This window comes from Heloderma suspectum, chromosome 1 (assembly GCF_057233095.1).
Source record: "Heloderma suspectum isolate Gila_16-S chromosome 1, 16-S_ref, whole genome shotgun sequence".
Taxonomy (NCBI): domain Eukaryota; kingdom Metazoa; phylum Chordata; class Lepidosauria; order Squamata; family Helodermatidae; genus Heloderma; species Heloderma suspectum.
In genome coordinates this window covers 190,875,665-190,890,744 of record NC_139458.1, presented here as the reverse complement: position 1 = coordinate 190,890,744, position 15,080 = coordinate 190,875,665, and the positions used below count along the sequence as shown (strand labels likewise).

General features: G+C 48.0%; 1 protein-coding gene across 36 annotated transcripts in view; it reads left to right on the top strand.

Moving 5' to 3' along the window:
- The window catches only part of LOC146358556 (uncharacterized), a 271,819-nt gene that overhangs the window by 40,615 nt on the left and 216,124 nt on the right, over positions 1-15,080 (top strand). For 23 of the 36 annotated variants that reach the window (XR_014784921.1, XR_014784922.1, XR_014784915.1 and 20 more), the window contains one exon: positions 3,359-3,431. The exons of the other annotated variants lie outside the window; for them this stretch is intronic. The gene's annotated coding sequence lies outside the window, so the exon portion shown is untranslated. The remainder of the gene's footprint in view (positions 1-3,358; positions 3,432-15,080) is intronic. 36 annotated transcript variants of the gene reach the window in all.

Genomic DNA, 15,080 nt, shown 5'->3' with positions numbered 1-15,080 from the left:
TGGACCCTAAGATTGTCTTCAGCATCCTTCTCTGGGAGCTCCTGTCAAAGGATATTTATTTATTTATTTACAATATTTCTATACCGCTTCACATCAAAGATCTCGGAGTGGTGAACAGCAAGATAAAAAGAATAAAACCCCATAATTAAAGCAACTCAAACATTTGAAAAGAACAGATTCTGAACATAATAAACTGTGGTTGGTCAGTCAGGGAAAGCCTCTCGAAATAATAATGTCTTCAGGAGGCGCCGAAAGCAACACAATGTTGGCAGGGAGTTCCTCTAAAGGCAGGGAGTTCCATAGGAAGGGGGCCACTACGCTGACGGCTCTTTTCCTGGTGGACTCCAGTCGGCCCATAGGTCCACGTGGAACCACCAGGAGCATGCCCTCTGATGACCTCAGTGACCAGGCAGGTTGGTAAGGAAGAAGGCGCTCTCTCAGATATCCTGGTCCCAAGTTGTTTAGGGCTTTGTACGCTAGTACTAATACCTTAAACCTGGCCCCGTAGCGAATAGGCAGCTGGTGCAGTTCCCTCAGCAGAGGAGTTGCATGCTGAAAAGGGGCAGCTCCCGACAACAGCCGAGCTGCTGCATTGTGCACTAGCTCCAGCTTCCGGACCAGGCTTAAGGGCAGCCCCACATGGAGCCTACAGTGAGGCGGGGCCTACTAAGAAGAGAGCCTTTTCTGTTGTGGCACCCAGGTTGGGGAATGAGCTTCCCTGAGTGGCCTGCCTCGCGCCTATGTTGTGCTCTTTTCGGCCCCAGGTGAAGACCTCCTTATTTTCCCAGACATTTTAGTCTTTCTGTTTCTGTGGTTTTCAATCTGTTACTGTATTTTCTATCTTCGCACCTGCTAGGTTTTATTTTGGTTTTATTTTTATTTTATACTGTCATTTTGAACGTTTGTATTGTATTTTATCATGTTGTATTTTATGGTTTTAATTGTTGTAAACTGCCCAGAGAGCTTCGGCTATTGGATGGTATAGAAACGTAATAAATAACGAAGGGATGTGCACAACTGTTAGAGCAACTGGCAGTCAGTGTGGAGGTGGCTTATAGCGGGAGAGAGACTATGGAGGGGTCAAAAGCCTCCTCTCAAAGGAGTAGCTGGGTGCTTGGTATCATCCTGCCGAGTGATAAGGTGGGTTTCACCACGCATCAGGTGCAGATGATCTACGCACGGCCTTCCAGTTTATGTATTTGTATTTATTACATTTATATCCCACCTTTTCCTCCAGGGAGCTCAAGGCTGCATACATGATCCTCCTCTCCATGTTATCCTCACAACAACTCTGTGAGGTAGGCTAGGCTGAGAGTAACTGATTGGCCCACAGTCACCCAAGGAGATTCATGGCTGAGTGGGGACTTGAACCTGGATCTCTCAAGTCCCAGTCTAGCACTCTAACCACTACACCACCCTAGTCCCTTTCTCGTGCTTGGCTCAGAGTGAAGGCAGGCTGAGACTGCCATGCCCCTGCCTTTGCTCTACTGAATTTGGGGAGAGGAACAAACTAATTTCAGATGGAGGAGGAACAGGAACGCTCCACACTGCAACATTTTGTTGCAGGGCCCACTAATTACATTCTAATATGCTGTATACATGCTACACTATACATGCAACATACACTATGCTAATGGGGGTCTGTAAGAGATGCAAGCAGGACATTGGCATTTCAATTTCTAGTTCACAGGTTTGTGATTAGGGTGTTGTCTATTTGAAGCGATTAAAACCTTTGCACGAAAACGTATTTAATGGCCAAGAACGAGCGACTGCTGTCATCCTTTTTTGCCAGAGCAAGAGGACCATGCAGCTTGGGATGATGCACTCACTTATACCAGTGTAAAAGTTTCTGTTGTGCAAGAAGTCACTAGTGTTGCTAGCAGTGGTGAGGAGGCCGCTAGGGTGAACCAAGGAGAGATAACCAATGAAATGCAATGGCAGTGAGAAAGTTGCGTTAAAGGAGAGCGGGGGAGAGAATTAAGGAACGCCTACATCAGGGGTGGGCAGAAGACTCCAAACGTTTTGGACTTCAACTACCATGAGCCCCAGCCAGCATGGCCAGTGCCCAGAATGCTGGGAGTTGAAGTCCAAAACACCTGGAGAGCTACTTTCTGCCCACCCCGGCCTACATAACAGAACTCGTTCAACCACATGTGTTGCGGTTTGTCAAGCCCCCTGGTGTTGCAGTCCGAAGCAAGCAATGAAAACAGGTCTATCAAGACCCTGCTGGGCTGCTGCACATGGCTGGTGAGCGGTACTGGGCCTAGTGAAGGCAGCGGTGCAGTTAGGGTTGGACATGGGGCCAAAGTCCAGCGCCTTGCAGCTCTGGGGGCGGGGGGGGGATGACTACCCAGAAAGTGGCAGGTGATGAGGGCAACAGAAGCAAGCTCCTCTGTATTCCTGTAGTCATGACTGTGCAATGATTTCAGTGAGTTTAAAATGCAGCGCTGCAAATGTACAGAGTATTTTTTTAAAAAAACAGGGCTGGCAAACAGTGTCGCTCCTGTTCTAACATACCAAGCATGTTAGCTATAAAGCATGGAACGGTGTTGCAGGGGGAGAAGAGAAACGTTAGCTCTGTGCTTCACAACCGAAGTAACAGATCATGGAAGTCTAAAGGGTCATAAGACAGCTAAGTCCAGGGTCCAGATTACCTAGCTGCACCACTGAGTGTGGCAGGGGACACCCCTGTGGCCTTCCAGATGTTGTTAGACTACAACTTCCACCAGCCCTAACCACCATAGTCAACAGTGAGGGATGATGGGAGTTGCAGTAGGGCCACCCGTTCTCCATCCCTGCCTTAGGGCGCAATCCTATGCATGTTTAGACAGAAAAAAGTCTTACAACTCCCAGCATTCCCCAGCCAGCATGGCTGGGGAATGCAGGGAGTTGTAAGACTTTTTTCTGTCTAAACATGCATAGGATTGCGTCCTTAGTGTGTCATAAGATGTGCAAAGACTAAATCCATTGAGGGTTTTTTTAGTGTTGGAGAGGATTTTCAAAACCACACCATTTTAATGGGGATTTCTTTGAAACACTGAAGAACAGAAGGAAGGAGGCATGTGTCCCAGAAGAGGGGAACCTGTGACCTCCAGATGTTGTTGGACTACAACTCTCATAACCCCAGTCATCGTCCATGCTGACATAAGCTGCTTTTAACTTAAAGAAAAAATCTGCAGTCCTACCATTGTGGAGTCTTTCTGCATTTACAGCGGGCTCCCAGACAGCAACCATGTGATTGCTGAGAGGGAAAGTCTGTAATCATCAAGGTTCCATAGAAATCAATGAAAATGTACCATCTAGTGGCTGTTTTAATAGCGCAACAATCTGACATATTTTAATACTTCATTATTTCCAGATCTATTAAACATGGAATAACCAGGAAATACCTCTGGAAGCTGACAATGTCATAAAAGGACCCGCAAACTTCTGTGAGTGAGCAATCTCAATAGCAGGATAAAACCTCCATGTGAAGAAGCCCTAGGGCTGATGGGCATTGTAGTCCAACAATATAGACTGATGAGACTCCTCAAAGAAAGAGCAGGATACCACCATGATAAATATCTATGCTCAAATACAGATTTGACTCCTGATTTCATCCCTCAGAGATATCTCTGCCCCTCTCTAAAGCAATCCCTCCTGACAGATGTGTACAAACCATGTTTCCTTTGACAAAAGTGGAAACGAGTACTGAGCTTTGTTCTCGCCCTCACATATACACATTAACCCCTAGTTCTCTTGGAGGTGGCAAACCTGTGTCTGGGCTGTGCCACTTTGAGATGAGGGCTTACACAGCTGAATATTTATTCATGCCCCAAATCCCTCCCCATAGAAAACTAGATCTCAGGAAGAAGGGTTCAGGCACTGCTTTCTCCCTGACTTGCTAGTTTTCTATGTGCAGGGACTGGCTGAAGAGCATTCAGTCATGTGAGCCTCTACCTGCAGTCTGAAGTGGTGCAATCCAATCACACATCTACCATCTCAGTGAGAACTTTGCCTGTCTCCAGCTAATTTATATTGTCATGGTTTTAACAACAGCAATCGCAGAACACCAACTTCAAATTTTCCAATAAAGCATTCCCTCTGTTTCCAGTGTTCAGGCGGGAGTGCTGTTCCTTATGTAGCAAAATGGCGTCACCCACACATAAGAGGGGGATATAAGGGTATAGGTTCCACTTGTATATATCACTCTTAACCCGATCATCCTTCCACAGCCCATCTAAACAGTTGCGCAGCATATTGCCCTGCAGTGCCAGTGCAGTGCTCCAACATCTGTGGACTGCTTGCCTAACGTTTTGTTTCGTGACAGCAGCATTGCCTGTAGTTGCTCTGTCCAGGGCTGCTGGTGGGCGCAGCCAGGGCTGACTCCAGGTTTCTGTGGGCCCTTGAGCAAGACACCCTCAATGGGCCCCCTTCCTCACCACCATGGTCCCCAGCTGCCCTGGCTCCTCCTCCTCTTTCTCCTCGTTGCGCCCACTGGCTTGCTTGACAGGCAGAGAGTCAGTGAGGAAGCAGGCCGTGGCATCTCTGCCCCCCCCCCCCCGTTGTCTGGGCCAGAGCAAGAGGCAGGTGAATAAGCAGGTTGTAAGAGTGAGGAGGGGGACTCTTATCCAGGGGACTCTTGTCAGTAGGTGCCTGCTGGGTGTGGGTCCTTGGCAGGTGCCCAGCCATGCCCACCATTAATGCCAGCTCTGGGTACAGCAGTTCTTGGGAATTCGGCCACAAGCCCTGTTTTTCCCAGCCGTGCATTTGAGCAGCTTTCTTTTTTGTTTCGAGAGAAGTAGATCACTCGAGCGATGACATTTTCTGGGAACCAAAGGCGCCCAAATGATGTAAGAAAAAGAAGGGGGAGGGGAACATAGCCAAGAGCCTGGGCCACAACTGCTTAAACCACATGCCCGGCAATAAACAGCCAAATTCGCTCATAAATTGCAATAATAAAATACAATGTTTTATGGATGTGATAACATTAAAGAAGAAAGATTGAAAACTGTTTAAGAGCCTTCATGGTTCATAACCAGGGATGTTGCGCTGATATTATTTCCATGTCTGCATCCTTTATGTGGCTTCCTTCAGTGTGAGAAGCAGTGAAGGATGTTCTGCCCTGTCAATTAATTTATGGGCCACGTGGAGAGATCGCTCTCATGGCATCCGTCCCCTTATTTCTACTGATCCCTTGGCTTATACCCAGGCAACCCTGATTAGGATTAGATGCTTTATCCCCCCCACACACACACACTCTCTGCAGTTGATAGTGTAATAACAACACCAGGCAGGAGACAATTTGCGGGCGTCCGCAACCGGCGGGGAGATGTCCTTTTCTAGCCACGGAGTGGCGCCATTCGCCGTTGCTTCGGGCTTCGTGGGTCCGCCCGCGCCTCGGCTGGAAAGCGGACCCCGGCTCTGCCTCTCCCGCGCCGCTCTAACCTTAGAGGCTGCAAAAAGAAGCTCGACAGATCAATGCGGCTGATGGGTGATATTCGCCCTTAAGACCTGTTTAAAAAGCTGCAATAAATTCCGCGCGACTCGATACCCTGATCGCAGGGAAAGGGAGATCGTTAGAACTGCGTGGCGCTCCGTGGTCTCCAAGCCTTGCGGTGCCGCTGATCCGAGTCCGCGTATTTTTTGCCTGCTGCCGCATTGCTGCGGGTGGAGCTTTGCGCGCCCCGCTACTGCGTCGAAAGGCCAAAACAGCGGCAGCAAACCCAAACAGCCTCCCCCCCCCCCCCCGGCCACGGCTTGCACGAAGCCCTAACGTCTTTCTTTGTTTGCTTTAAGGCCACGATCCTATCACCAGTTCCTTTGGAGTAAGCTCCGTTGAACTCAGCGGGGCTTATTTTTCGAGTAGACGTGCATAGGATTGTGCTGCTGTTAGCCTTTGGCTTATGGGTTTTTCTGCATGGGGATTTTAGCCCGCCGCTTTACTGAGGCTTTTGCCAGGGGCGGCCGTAGAGCAGCTGCCAGACGCTGGCGCCCATGCAGTTGCAGCAGACCCCACACCCCCCAACCCCAAGGGCGGATCTAGGCTGAGGCTTTTGGTCAACTGGGAGACGTTTCACCCCTGTTTTCCATTTACTGACGAGGCAACCCCCCGCCCCCGCCGCCGCCGCCCAGCAACTTTGGAAGCAGAAATATTACCGTTTATAATACCGCACTCCCCAAATTGGCTGCTGCTGTTGTTTGTTTTGCTAAGCACTGTATCAGCACAGAGGGTCTGATAAAATCAACCGAGGAGATGACCACAGCCCTCGAAGAAGGGTCCCAATTGCATCCTTGGGACACCAAGGTGCTGCCAGCCCCTAGCTCAGCCTTCCAAGGGCAAAGGGAGTGGCTGCTCGGGGGTGGGGGGCTCTCACTCTCTGCCTCCGACTGGGAGCAGCAGCAGAGCAGAAGGATAGCCCAAGTTGCCCGAGGAAGGACTGGGTCCCAAAGGTGGGTGGGCAGGCAGATGGCCTGACTTAGCCCCACCATCCCCAGTCTCACTCACCTCCACAGCCTTGTTCATCTTCCCTCTGTACACATACAGGAATTGAAGTAATGACATCTTCGTTATCTGTATTTTTTTTTTAATGTATTTCCCCCTCAGATTTGGTGCCCTGCTTAACTTGGCACCCTAGGCAACCACCTAGTTCGTCTGTAAGGACAGGCTGCCCCTGGTTTCTGCTTCCAGGTTCTTTGTGGGATTAAGCTCAGTTCCTTTGCACGTGTTTTTTCCAGGGGGTTTCTTTCTCCACCTTTCGGTATGTTCCGTTACACAACTACTAGGTGGTGCTGTGGTATAGCAGAATTGTGCAAATGCACCAGGGTCTCATGCCGCCATTCACAGAAATACCAGACTTTCCTCCTTAGACACATCCCCCCCTACAATGGTTGCAAAGAACGGTAGAGGCCCTGGAGTATGAAGATGTTGTGTAAAGCACCTCCAAGCTACAGTGAATGAGGAATCACGATAAATGCCTCATGTAGAAAGGCTCTATATCCTGGTTGAAAAGCAAAAAGGCTAATAGAAATGTCCAGAGAGAGGGTTCCTAGCGGCAACACTCGAAAGGCTTTGGGTAGGTATTTTGTCTCTTCTTCCTTAACAGAGTTTTTCATGGATGCTTCCTGATAAGGCTTTTATGGTGCAATTGCCCTGCCTCATTCATGGAATTTTACAGTGTGTGTGTGTTTCAGACAATGTCCACTTCCGCTGGTAACCCTCCGGTGTTTTCCTACCACTGCTTCCATCTTTGTTCTTTCCACAAAAAAGATCTGTTTGGGCACAATCCTATGCATGTTTAGATAAGGGGGGAAAATCCTACAATTCCCAACATGGCCCAGCCAGTGTGGCTGGCTGAAGGATGCTGGGAGTTGCAGGAGGTTTTTTTTCCTGCCTAAACATGCATAAGATTGCAGCCTTAAGGATGAAAATCTGGAATGGCTGCACAGTGCCTTTTGATTGTTCATGCTAGGAGCCATCCTCCTGGAAGACCAGAGGCATTCTTGGAGATCAAGATAGTTCTGGAGGCTAGGGCTTGGCTTTGTGGCTCCCCAGCCTCACTGTTTGAAATAAAAATGAGAAAAATGCCTCTGGAGAGGCAGGGAACTGGGTGGGTGCCAAGGGAGGGGTCCAGTCAACAGGCACAGTGTTGGAGACCCAAGGCCAGGGATTTCTGTTGAGCGTACACATGGTGGCAAAACTGGGTCTGCTGCCGTAACACGTATGAAACAGCCCAGTGGGGCTTTCCCCAGGCTGCTTCCCATCACTGTTCCTTCCTTTGCCTTCAGCAATGCAGGATCAGCCTTCCCTGGCCTGGAGATCAGGCGATGGCAAAGCTTCACTGACTTCATTTCAACATGTCAAAAAGCACAGTCAGTATCACATCAGCAAATATAAAAGGGATGCTCAGTTGCACCATTGCTGCCTGTGCTGGAGTCCGGGAAAGAACCGAGTCAGTGCGATGTGGTGGATATCACTGGATTATGACAGGGGGCTTCTTCACACGGAGCTTTTATCCTGTTATTGAGATTGCTCACTCACGGAAGTTTGCGGGCCCTTTAGATGGTGTTGTGAACCTCCAGGGCATCTCCTGCACTAAATGGCCTTTATTCCATTTTTAAATAGAACGGAGATATTGAGTTCTCAAATTCCCGCGCTTGTGTTCCGCTTGATGTAAAAGGGAAAGCTGCAAGAAGAGGGGCGAGATCAATGAAACATATGGAAGACTCAGATAAGGGGGAGGAGGAGGGGGCAAGGGGGTAGGGAAAGGAAGCGTGTGTAAAGGGAATCCGTTGTGATCCTGCATTTAAAATGGGAGCAGAAAGCCCCCTTTTAAATATGGGCTGGTGTAGAGATGCTCTGGGGAAATGTAAGTTGAAATCCCTGCTTGACCACAAAGCTTACTGCAGAGGTGCCACACCTCAAGCCCAGGGCCAAGTCTGGGCCTCCTGGGGTCCCAGTCCTGCTTCCCAGGGTTCTCAGATGGACCCTGGCCCCCCTTTCCCCCAACTGCTGATTGTTTGGTGGCTTCCTGGTTTCTGCATGGTTCCCCCAACAGGGTCTCTCAGTTACTGGCAGTAAGAGCTTTAAGCTAAAATAGGCTGTTATTTTTAAAATGTTGGCCCCACCCATTTTACTTTTGGCCCCGCCCCCTTTTGCCTTCAGCCCCACCCACCCCTGGGACGTTGCCCCTGAGAGCTGTTCCCCAATGGAACTTGGCCTTGGGCAGAAAGAGAATCTGCACCCTTGGCTTACCAGGAGTGTTTGGGCCAATTACTGTCTCCTCAACCTAGCCTACCTCAAAGGGTTGCTGTGAGAATTAAGTGGGCCTTGTTGGGATTATTTAGTAATGATGCCTCCTGTTAGAAAGGCAATCAGCAGAGACAAACAAAAAGAGAAAACAGAATGAGCATTTATGAGTCCCACGTACACACAGGCTATCTTAGAACAATAAAAGGAGACCACGCACTTCTTTAGTGAAAAAATGAAAACAGCTTTACTCAGAAAAATTCTTGCATATACAATGCAGGTAGAGTTTCAGAAGGGGTTTGTTCAGTCCATTTCATGTTCTGTTACACCAGCAGGAGCGAGAGAGCAAACACATGTTCCCCCAGCAATGGTGGAGGTCAGAGACAGAGAGGGACAGAGAAGAGAGGAAAGAAGGGGAGGAGCAAAAGGAAAAAAATCACAGGAAACCACGCTGTAGGCTATAGAGATCCTAAGGCTAGCTACGGTCAAAATTCCTATGAACCAGCTGCAACACTGCCCCCTTCCAGTAACTTGCAGACGAGGTTGCAATATTTCGGTCAGGCCTGCCACTTGGAGCTCCTTGGAGGAAGGGTAGGATAAAAATATAAATAATAACTGATGCAGCCCAAACAACATGATGCAAATGCTCTACCCCGACAATTAAGTACGCTGGCCCCACGTCCTGGTCTTGTTCGGTTTTAAACTTTAGCATGGCAACCATGCTTCATGGGGTCTTGAAGCAGTGCCCACCAAGGAGCATGCCCTCTGACAGGCCCGTGATGCAGAGGGATCACCGGGAGACCTTTGTGGGCTGCCGAAGCCATTTGCTACAGTTCAGTTCAGCACCGGTATGGAGGCCAGTGTTGATTGCAGAGCAGGCACAGGCCTCACTAATTGCAAAGGTATCGCCTTTTAATTAAAAATCAATGAGCCTGATTTTATTGTGCCTTTCTTAGATTGATGCAGGAGAGCCACACACTTTCTTTGGATATAATTAAAGTTTTTGGGGAGATAAATAACCGGCGCTGATACTGCCCAAGCCGTTGTGGCTCTTTTGCGAGGAGACGCGTGAGCGGGACAGTGAGCAAATTCAGGGCTGTGGTACAAGGAGGCCTCAGCAGTCTTTTTAGGCAATTTGCGGTCATCGTCTAGCTGCTTGTTTCCTTTCCAGCTTCCTCTTAAAGCCACAAAAATGGATTCAGGAGGGAATCGAGGGTTGTTCTAATTATCCTGCCCTCTAACATGATGGTTTAAGGGGGGAAATGGCAGGACATTGTGGCCTCATCCGTACACATGGAGCCATCCTGCAGGAGATTGCTTCCTGTTTATCGGGAGCTTAATTTATGATGGGGCCTACCAGGCCTCAATCTTTGGTATTTTAAAAATAATAATAGAGCATCTCTTCCTCTTGTCAGGGCCTAAGCCCATAGGAACGGGAGAACATGTGGCTCTCCAGATGTTGTTGGACTTTAACTTCCATCAGCCATTACCATTGGCTATGCTGGCTGTAGACGGTGGGAGTTGCAATCCAGCAACATCTGGAGGGCCACACATTGCCCACCCTGTCATTGCAGAACTGGTGACTCATGAAATCTCAGGCAAAGATTTAACAGATCAATGAATCAAGGTAAGCTGGAGGTGGTCAAACATGAGATGGCAAGATTGAACATTGACATCTTGGGAATCAGCGAACTAAAATGGACAGGCATGGGCGAATTTAATTCAGGTGACCATCATATCTACTATTGTGGGCAAGAATCCCTTAGAAGAAATGGAGTAGCACTCATAGTCAACAAAAGGGTGGGAAAAGCAGTACTGGGGTACAATCTTAAAAATGATAGAATGATCTCAGTACGAATCCAAGGCAAACCATTCAACATCACAGTAATTCAAGTCTATGCCCCAACCACTGAGGCCGAAGAAGCTGAGGTTGATCGGTTCTATGAAGACCTACAACACCTTCTAGAACTAACACCAAAAAAAGATGTCCTCTTCATCATAGGGGATTGGAATGCTAAAGTAGGAAGTCAAGAAATCACCGGGATAACAGGCAGGCATGGCCTTGGTGTACAAAATGAAGCAGGACAAAAGCTAATAGAGTTTTGCCAAGAGAACATGCTGATCATAGCAAACACTCTTTTCCAACAGCACAAGAGGTGACTCTACACATGGACGTCACCAGATGGTCAATATCGAAATCAGATTGATTATGTCCTTTGCAGCCAAAGATGGAGAAGCTCCATACAGTCAGTAAAAACAAGACCTGGAGCTGACTGTGGCTCAGATCATGAGCTGCTTCTTGCAAAATTTCGGCTTAAATTGAAGAACGTAGGGAAAACCACTAAACCTTTCAGGTATGACCTAAATCATATCCCTGATGAATATACAGTGGAGGTGAGGAATAGATTTCAGGGATTAGACCTGATAGACAGAGTGCCTGAGGAACTATGGATGGAGGTCCGTAACATTGTTCAGGAGGCAGCAACGAAATCCGTCCCAAAGAAAAAGAAATGCAAGAAAGCCAAGTGGCTGTCTGATGAGGCTTTACAAGTAGCTCACGAAAGAAGGGAAGCGAAAAGCAAGGGAGAAAAGGGAAGATATACCCAACTGAATGCAGAGTTCCAGAGAATAGCAAGGAGAGACAAGAAGGCCTTCTTAAATGAACAATGCAAAGAAATCGAGGAAAACAACAGAATGGGAAAGACTAGAGATCTCTTCAAGAAAATTGGAGATCTCAAGGGAACGTTTTGTGCAAAGACGGGCATGATAAAGGACAAAGAAGGCAGGGACCTAACAGAAGCAGATGAGATTAAGAAGAGGTGGCAAGAATACACAGAAGAACTATACAGGAAAGATCTGAATGTCCCTGATAGCCATGATAGTGCGGTCACTGAACTTGAGCCGGACATCCTCGAGAGTGAAGTCAAGTGGGCCTTAGGAAGCATTAGTAACAACAAGGCTAGCGGAGATGACAGTATTCCAGCCGAGCTATTTAAAATCCTAAAAGATGATGCTGTTAAAGTGCTGCATTCAATATGCCAACAAATCTGGAACACTCAACAGTGGCCACAAGACTGGAAAAGGTCAGTTTACATTCCAATTCCAAAGAAGGGCAACGCCAAAGAGTGTTCAAACTACCGCACCATTGCGCTCATTTCACATGCCAGCAAGGTGATGCTCAAAATCCTACAAGCTAGGCTTCAGCAGTATGCGAACCGAGAACTACCGGAAGTACAAGCTGGGTTTCGAAGAGGCAGAGGAACTAGAGATCAAATCGCCAACATTCGCTGCATCATGGAGAAAGCAAGAGAATTCCAGAAAAATGTCTATTTCTGCTTCATTGACTACGCTAAAGCCTTTGATTGTGTGGATCACAACAAACTGTGGCAAATTCTTATGGGAGCACCAGACCACCTAACCTGTCTCCTGAGAAACCTGTACGAGGGTCAAGAAGCAACAGTAAGAACCAGAGATGGAACAACCGATTGGTTCCAAATTGGGAAAGGAGTACGACAAGGCTGCATATTGTCACCCTGCTTATTTAACTTATATGCAGAGTACATCATGAGAAATGCCGGGTTGGATGAATCAGAGGTCGGAATTAAGATTGCCGGGAGAATTATCAACAACCTCCGATATGCAGACGATACCACCCTAATGGCAGAAAGCGAAGAGGATCTCAAGAGCCTCTTGTTGAGGGTGAAAGAGGAGAGTGCAAAAGCTGGTTTGAAACTCAACATTAAAAAAACTAAGATCATGTCATCTGGCCCTATCACTTCCTGGCATATAGAAGGGGAAGAAATGGAAGCAGTGACAGATTTTACTTTCTTGGGCTCCAAGATCACCGCAGACGGTGACTGTAGCCATGAAATTAAAAGACGCTTGCTCCTTGGGAGGAAAGCTATGGCCAACCTAGACAGCATAGTAAGAAGCAGAGACATCACCTTGCCGACAAAGGTCCGTCTAATCAAAGCTATGGTTTTCCCAGTAGTAATGTATGGCTGTGAGAGCTGGACTATAAGGAAGGCTGAGCGCCGCAGAATTGATGCTTTCGAACTGTGGTGCTGGAGAAGACTCTTACGAGTCCCCTGGACTGCAAGGAGGTCAAATCAGTCCATCCTAAAGGAAATCAACCCTGAGTGCTCATTGGAAGGACAGATAATGAAGCTGAAGCTCCAATATTTTGGCCACCTAATGCGAAGGGAAAACTCCCTGGAAAAGACCCTGATGCTGGGAAAGACTGAAGGCAAAAGGAGAAGGGGACGGCAGAGGATGAGATGGCTAGATAGCATCACGGATGCAATGAATATGAACTTGAGCACGCTCCGGGAGAGAGCACAGGACAGGAAGGCCTGGCGTACTATGGTCCATGGGGTCACGAAGAGTCGGACACGACTGAACAACAACAACAACCAGCACTGGCCAGAGAACTGGAAGATGGCCAGCCCAGGTAGTCACTTGACAGCGTCCTTCCTCAACCTGGTGCCCTCCAGATGTTTTAGATAACAACCAGGGCTGACCCAAGATGTTTGGCTACCTGAGGCAGAGGACAAGATGGTGCTCCCTTCCATTCCACGTACAGAAGTCAACCAGATTGGCAGTTGAATCTTGAAGTAACTGAGGGCAGTAGGGTAGCTTAGGGGGCTCAGGACAGGCTGTGTGGTACACATACATCTCTGTCCTCCAACACCTTGCCCTCCTCCTGAATCTGCTGCCTGAGTCTGCCACCTCACTCTGCCTAACGGTAGGGCCCTGACAACAACCCCCAGCATGCCTGTCCATTGTCCATGTTGGCTAGTGCTGATGGGAGTTGAAATCTAAAGCATCTGGAGGGGACCGAATTGCAGAAGGCTGACTTACAGCGATAGGCCACAGCAGGTCATTTTATAGGTATGTATTTATTTAGCTTATGAACATGGATATCCAAACTTTCCACTTTAAAAGCAGCTCTCAGGGAAGCTTACATCATTGAAATGCTTTTTGCATTTCTACATATGAACGTTTCATAAAGCAACAATAAAAGAGACAGCTGCACCAACCAAAACAACAGGATCAGCCATTAAAATCCTAACCCGGCAGATTAAAAGCTTGTCTGATTTTTTTTTTAAGGGAGCAGAAGACAAGCGGGGGAGGGGGCAGCGGGGGTGGTGGATCTCCCGAGGGTTCCCTAATCTGGGTGAGGCCACAGAGATGGCTCCCTCTTACATCCCAGACAGTCTTGTCTTGGCCATAGTTTGGATGCAGAGAAGCGCATGCCCATCAGATCTTAGGGAGTAGGCAGGATGGCCTTTGGGTCCTTTAGATCAGGGGTGGGCAGAAAGTAGATCTCCAGATGTGTTGAACTTCAGCCCCCCATGTTCCTGACCGTTGGCAATGCTGGTGTCGGCTTCTGGGAGTTGGCATCCAAAACATCTGGAGATCTACCTCCTGCCTATCCCTGCTTTAGATAAACTAGGGTGCTTTGAGATGAGGCTTTTATTGCACTACTGCCCTACTTCCTTTATAGAATTTTACGCTAGGTCCAGAGGTCATTGTTATCCATTCATAAGGCGATTGTGTTTGACCAATGAAAAATATGGAAGACTCAGATAAGGGGGAGAAGGAGGGGGGAGGGGAGGGAAGGAAGCATGTGGAAAGGGATCCTGCATTTAAAATGGAAGCAGAAAGCCCCCTTTTAAATGCGAGATTTTTAGGCTGGTGTCAAGTCCCACAAAGTCTTTCCCTTGTTGGCTACATAGTGGCTTTACAGGGGCCAGGGCTGATACCTCTCTCTGCTGAGGGACACCCCCCCCCCCATGGTCTGGCATGGGGTAGGGGTAGTGTTTTTTTTTTCCAGAGCTAGCGGTAGGGGTTCCAGACTAATTTGGATCCTGTTATCTCTCTTATTTGAAATCAATCAGTGAGTTGATCATACAGGAGAAAAAAATGCAAGAGAATGTGACTTGACCATTATTGTTGTTGATTTCAAATGTGATTCAAAATTCACCTCTGGGTGCCACTGTTTTACTGTTTCTTGTTCAGTGACAGTCCGTTTGGAAATGGAGTTTGTGTTGCCGATTCCATCCAGCCCTGCCATCTCCTACATCTACATCTAACGATACGAAATAATTTCTCAGGGTGCATGTGTGAAATGTGAAAGGCCTTGAGGTAGAGCTAATCTGTCACATTAAGAACTGGAAACTGGCAGGGGATTCTTCTCTGCCTTTTAAGGAACAAAGGCCACAATCCAATACATAGTTAAGCACCTTTAAGCCTGTCCATTTCAGTAGCTTGAAGGAGGCTTAACCCTGTATAAGATTGTGGCCAGAGTGTTTTGTCCCTGTTGTGCTTCTTAGTTGACATGTGGAAGTCA